Consider the following 6,857-nt stretch of genomic DNA (forward strand, 5'->3'; position numbering starts at 1 on the left):
TAATTTCATTTAGGTGCAATCCCGCGGGGGAGAAGCGAACTTGGCAGCAGCTGAAGATGAAACATAAAAACATTGTTCAAACAGGTAAGACCTCGGCATAATCTCACGGCGGTACCTCATTTTGATTATGTTTTACATTGTACTGTAAATATTAAGTGGCTGTTTGACTGTACAGTTCTTTATCCCCAACATTATGTTGTTTTCACACACATTAATGCCTTCTCATCTGTATCATGTTCTGTTAAATAATTAAGCCTATTTAAACTAACACAGACTTCTACTCAGCCAACAGAAAGAAAGCGGACGCCCGTAAAACGGGTGGTGGCCCCGCACCGCCACCTCTGACGGAGGCAGAGGAGCTGGCTCTAAGCCAAAATTTAGGAAGGCCAGTGGCAGAGGGAATCCCGGGAGGGAGCTCATCCTCTGAGCTAACCCCCCAAGACACAAGTGCTTTCATAAAATGTATTATGCCTGGATCTATCTATCTCTATCTATCTAACGCCTATTTATTTCCCTTTCATGACTTTGTTTTTAATTTTGTCCCAACAGATTCTGATGGTGCTGTCTGCCTGGTGGAGCCCCCTCACGCCACAGCAGACCTTGCGACTGTAAGTAGGCAATACTCCAAAGATTATGTCAAATGGTAGTTTAAATTATACTGAAACATATCACTCATCTAAGATGAAGAGTACGAGGAAACAGTATCTGCTGCCTTTACCGAGGGGGATCCAGAAAGGCCTATAGAGGTAACATATTGATATATTACTGATAGTTCTCTTCCCATTTACATTTCTTAACATTGTGGTGGAATATAGAGTGACATTTAGCCTACACATAAGTATTAACACATTCTCATCCTTTTTTAACAGGGCATGGCTGGGCAGCAGCAGGAGGGTCCCTCAACTTCCACTGCACAGATTGACACAGTGAGATGGATGTTCAGTAAACACCAGAGATTCATTCTGTGAAATTCATGTGCAACTGTATAATGTCCTCCTTGTATGTATTCCCAGTTACCAGTAAAAGAAATATATAAAATTCACCTGCTGAAAAAAAAAAAAAAACCAGACATGGAAGTGCAGTACTTGGATCGGCAGATTAGGAAGGCAGACTTGGAAATTCAAATACTGGAGCACAAGTTAAGAGGTTGGTACATGGTCGCAGGTGAATTATGTTAATTATGTTAACTATTGGAACATTAACTAAACTACATCTTGTATTTGCAGGAAATAAAGAAGACCAAATGAAATGTGTAATATGTCTTTATTTGACGGTGGTGGTGGTGGTGGTGACGATGGTGACTCAGTCACTGAAGTGATGATGGCATATTGTGTCCCTGACTGCTCTGCCGTCCTGCATAGCTGACAGGTGGATGGAGTCGTCATCATCAGCGTCTTCAATTTGTAGGGCAGGGTGTTGCTCTCCTCTAATAGTAGCAATATTATGAAGTACAACACATGCCACAATAATATCACAGGCCCTCTCAGGGGTCACCCTGAGGTGACGTAGGCACTGGAAACGGGCTTTCAGCAGGCCTATGGTCATCTCAACCCGGGCTCTCGTCCTGCAGTGAGCCCGGTTGAAGTTCTGTTGGGGGCCTGGTTCAGGGTCAGGGTACGGGGTCAGCAGCCTCGGCTGGCATGGGTAACCCCGGTCACCCAGCAGATGGCCATCAAACTCTCCTGTTATGTATAGTAGAGTATATTAAAAGGAGGGAGACAAGTAAGTTATACAGTATTGTGCAAATCATTAGGCTGCTTACCACGTTGCAGCCTGTTGCTCAGGTTAGACTCGCGATACATTCTCGAGTCATGAACAGACCCAGGCCACTTGGCCTCCACATTAGAAATCATGTGTGCAGCATCACATACGATCTTGACAGTGCAGAGAATGACAGATGTTGAATTATGATGCAGTCTTCATCATTTTGAAACAGTATACTCAATCCACATGTACCTGCACATTTATGCTGTGAATGGACTTCCTATTCACATAATCCACTTGAGCCCTGATGGGGATGTGTGTGCCATCTATGCATCCAATCACACTGGGAAATCCTGAAATAAATTTAAATTAATAATCCCAGTCTGAGGTTGCAGCACAATGTCATTAACAGAATATTATTTAATATTAATTTAATGGATCTCTACATCATTCACCTGCAATCCTGTGGAACTCCTCCTTGATGGCTCTGACGGGTTTGTGCCCAGGGAAAACGACAAAAACAGGCAGTAGCTGTTTCAGCGCGAGGCACACCTTTCTGACCGCTCTGCATACAGTTGCCTTACTCAAGTGCTCTGCATCTCCGACATTGTACAAAAAACTCCCGTTTGCAAAAAAACGCAGCGCAACACATAATACCTGCTGGGATGTGAGAGCATGACTTCTGTTAGTAATATTGCAAATGTAAGGACGGATTAGGTTGTGTATGTAAATGATGGACTGTGATGTGAAACGGTAGCGCTCAAAAAGATAATTGTCTGGAAATGCAAGAACATCTAGGCGCGGTCTGATAATCATCTCCCGACGAATGTTTAATTCTCTGCGCAGTAATACTGTGCCTTCATCCACGGGATCATTATCAAAAGGAACTATAGTACGCCAAAACTCGCCTGCCGAAAGAATGAATGAGGAAATCAAATACCGTGTGTGGCTGAAAGAGGGCGGAGACAGAGAGAAACTCGAGGCTTGTTGAGGAAAAACCTGGTCCCGACCAGGTTAGGTTCAAAGAGTATGTTACCATGGTAACTGACCGAGAGGTTAAGTTACCTCTCTGTGAAACAGGCTAGAGTTACCCCTCTTTCTCTGGTTTGAGTTACCTCCCTTTGTGAAACGGAAAACTCAGAGTTTCCCTGATTTCAGGGTTAACAGACTCAGAGTTTTCACTAAACCTGCTTTTGTGAAACGGACCCCTGGACTATGCTCCTGAGTGCCAGATCAACACTTTAGGTCCTGCAGAATTTGATATCTTTTCACTTCTGAAAAGATATATAATATACAACATTTTCCCCAAAATGTTCCCGATACAAATAAATGGAGGAATGGACAAATGTGACAAATTCAAGCATCAACCGCTATCTCCCCATTCACACATTCAGGCTAAGAAAACATTAGTGCAATAAGAGCGATTAGATAAAGCCAACTATGAGGAATTGTCTAAAAATAAGGCAGTTTGAATGAATGAATGAACATCATACAACACACATTTTACTTTTGATACTTTACACGAGTATGAAAAGTATTGGCCCTAACTCTGACCCCTGGGGAACTCCAGTTATGTTCAAGCATGACAACGCCACTCTTCACAAACTGTAGCCTGTTGTTGAGATCAGCCAGTTTATATATATATATATACACTGCAAGACACGCAGGAAACAATTAGTCATATACATCTCCAAACACCACTACCTGCATTGCGGGAGTTGCAGATAGTAGCAGGATGTGTAGAGAACACGCACTGTGTTAGATATGAAGGAGGTCGCACAAAGTCACCCACAAGTGACTAAAGTGGGTGGAGAAGAGTATGGATCTCCTGAAATAGAGCCTTGTTGAAGCTGACGGTCACAGAGGTGATATACATAACTGTATAACTTCAGCTGGCAGACTGGAAGTCAATACAGAGTGGCAGTTGTTGGGAGGATTGAACAATAAATTCAAAAGTAAGATGGACTTGGGGAATGTTTTATTGATTATCTGACTGACCTCCCTAAGATCCATGATGCCAACAGTGTCATCATGTCCATGGCCTAATGCGCACTGATAAATTCCTATGAGTCCATGGGAAACGCATATAAGAGACAGATTTATCTAAGGCCTAAACATCTGAAATCCAAGAGCATGTGAGAGAATATTGTGTAGGCTATGAAACAGCGAGATTGCAAAAATGTGGAAAACCATGCAGCACATGCTGGAAGGCTGGAACTGGAGCGAAGAAGAACCAAAGAAAGGCAAAAAGAAACTGTCAGCGTTACTGCAGTTTTAAGCTTATGAGGGACTGCAGCAAGGGTGATGTAGAGGAGGATATTGAGGAAGAGGCAGAGGACAGATGGCTGGTTGTCTCAGCTCTCGTGCGTTGGATCATTGGGCCAGAGTCTGAAGCAGAGACAACAATGGGAGGGTTAGGACTGACACACAAACACAAGATAATACACACTACAGCAACTGATGCAGTCAGGTTAATCACTTTCTTGGTGCACTTAGGGACAGAGTTAAATGCATTAAGAGCTTAAACCAAAAGCTAAGCTGACTGGAGGTTTATGAGGACAGTTTGAATAGCTGGGGACAAAGTGTACGAAAAATACACAGATGATGTGCACGGTACACTCAAATTCAATTCTCCTCTCATCCTGTTCAATAAATTCACAAGGTTGAGACCTTAAGTGTGCTTTGGGAATTACTTTGGCTGCAAGTGAATCAGGGATAGAAAGTGTTGGACAGGAGAAAGAAATTACCCAATCAGTGCAATATAGCTCAGAATAACACACGCACACACACACACACACACAGGTCCAGACTATAAATAGTTGTGTTAGACACACATAAAGCAGAGCTGTATGGGCTCAGATGTGATACTTTGTTCTCCACTGTGTACCACATATCAGGAGCAGATTATGAGTAAAATTGCTTGAGGGGGTCAACATTGGTTCTTTTGGTCTGACGACGTGTGTGCTATAGGCAGTGTTGGGAAATGTAATCAAACATTGAGCTTGTTCTGACCCTTTTTCGTACCGCGATTTTATCACGCGAGATTACGCGCGAGGTTTTGACTGGTCCGGATGTGCATTGTATAATATGTAATGAGGCGCGCGTTGATTCGCCGCAGGAAGGACAGAGCCGGGGGGGCTTGCCTGCATGCAGACTCCAAAACATAATGGCGGCGCTTCGGCGATTTCAGGTAGCGGACGGGGCGGGGTTGGGTGGTGAAAGAGGGGTGGGCTTATGCAAGTAGCCGCCACGGTGACGTCACCGAAGGCGCAGAATCAAAATCTCGTGCTTTAGGAATGCACACCCTTGTGTGCTATTCCTGTTCGGAAAAAGAGCAGAAGCGAAAAAACGGCGCCACTTTCAAACTCCAGCCTTTCAGGCAAGTTTCAACTGAGGTCAAACACAGATATGCATGTTTTAACAAGAGAAATTGCGATTTCCAGGTGATGACTCCTTTAACATTTTGCTGCTGTCCCATCCTCACCGACCTTGTCATAAACAGGGCTCTCCAGTTTTTAACTTAGTTCAGAGTAAGATTTTGGCTGAAGGTACGTGTCCACAGGCAGCTTTATTTCCACACTTCCCATTCATTGTCTATGTAAAAAGCCGTGCAATGGCGTCACGTCGTGGCGAGTTTCGAGAGACGGGTGCCGCCTCCCGCAAGCCCTCGAAAATCAATCTTCGAGTTGTTGATCTAAAATAAAGACAGATTCAGCAACTGCATAGCTTATTTCTCACATAAAATGTTTTCAGAAACACATTTCGGTGAACTATTGTCGTAAAATAAGAGAAGTTTTTTTTTAATTATCCCGGTAATTTGTCTGCATGAGAAATACTAGATGTGGCGTGTGAGCGTGTGAACAGGTTGAAATGTGTGTGTGCCCTGATGTCATTGCCACTTGTTTAAACCAGAATACAACGCCTCTTTACTTTGTCCACTACAAGTTGTTGTCACCTCCATGCTGTTTTTTGATTTGATGATGTATGCGGCGGTGTGACACTGGCGGCTGTGTTGCCAGATTGGGTGTTTTTTTCGCAACATATACGAGTTCATGAACTATCGTTCAATGAACGCGTTCAGGCATAACACTGGCTATAGGGGTAACTATGCCAGACAATTTGTTACAGGTATATTTCCATGTTTATCATTCCCGTTCACATATTCAACTCTACATAAACAGTGGAGGGTCTGTGGGTCAGGCAGTGCAGGGAATACCACCAGTAGCAGGCAACAGAAAGAGCAGGGGTGTTCTTCAGTTAGGGACTAAAAGCCTATACGCGTCGCTGTTAAACACACGTTCACACCCGGAGGTGTACAGTAAGTGCCAGAAAAACAGTTATATATTTTCACACAGACATGTCTACCTGCTGTTTCACCAGATCTGGCGAGAAATTCCTCACACATTTTGGGCACAAAGTAAGAATGACGTCGGGTTACTAAAAGGGGTCACTCCTGTAGAAGTAACACCAAAATTGTCCTTTCGCCTCTGTAGAGAACAATACCCATTCAAACCAGAAACAGTGCAAGGAATAACACCAGTCTTGGAATCACTGTTGAAAGCAAATGTTACTGCTCCATGTGAATCATCACCAGTACAACCACCTATATTTCATATATATATTTATTAAGAGATGCTCACCAGGTGGTGGAATGGAGATTAGTTCAGGATCAGTTGTCGATGTGGCTCATGCATTTTTCAGTATTCCAGTGCATAGAAATTATCAATACTAGTTTTCATTTTTTATTCTAAAAGAATACAAGGCAGAACTAGGCAAACCATATCAACCTATTAACATTTTCATCTGCTCTATGAAGGACTTGGAAGGTTAGTGTTTTTTCAATCAGTAACTAATGTGTGTAATTGTTTTACCTCTCTGAGACTGTAACTAGTTAGTGAAGTAAAAAAAACAGTATCCAAGAAACTGCTGAGTGCAAAGCGATTTTACTTGTTGTGCAGGTGTTACATCCCAAATAAAGTCTCGGGGAACAGGGACGAACACAAAATTAAATTACAATAACCCGGGGGAGAAGGAGTCGAGGACCCGTTGTTTTTAAAAAGTAAATCAGGTTTTTATTAACCTTCAACGTATTAAACAACAAAAAAGAAACACAGCTTCACACGGCTGGAAGAACACACAGCTTCATGCAGCCG

The 6,857-nt window shown here is 43.0% G+C and overlaps 1 long non-coding RNA gene across 1 annotated transcript; it reads right to left on the reverse strand.

The window, feature by feature from the left end:
• Nucleotides 1-1,425: 1,425 nt before the first annotated feature.
• LOC311019300 lies at nucleotides 1,426-2,002 on the reverse strand. The gene is made up of 3 exons (XR_014597792.1): nucleotides 1,957-2,002; nucleotides 1,763-1,874; nucleotides 1,426-1,682 (listed from the first exon to the last, which is right to left on the reverse strand). It is a non-coding gene; the product is annotated as an uncharacterized lncRNA (long non-coding RNA).
• Nucleotides 2,003-6,857: the final 4,855 nt, after the last annotated feature.

This window comes from Eutrigla gurnardus (genome assembly GCF_963514095.1).
Source record: "Eutrigla gurnardus genome assembly, chromosome: 9".
In the NCBI taxonomy this organism is placed as follows: domain Eukaryota; kingdom Metazoa; phylum Chordata; class Actinopteri; order Perciformes; family Triglidae; genus Eutrigla; species Eutrigla gurnardus.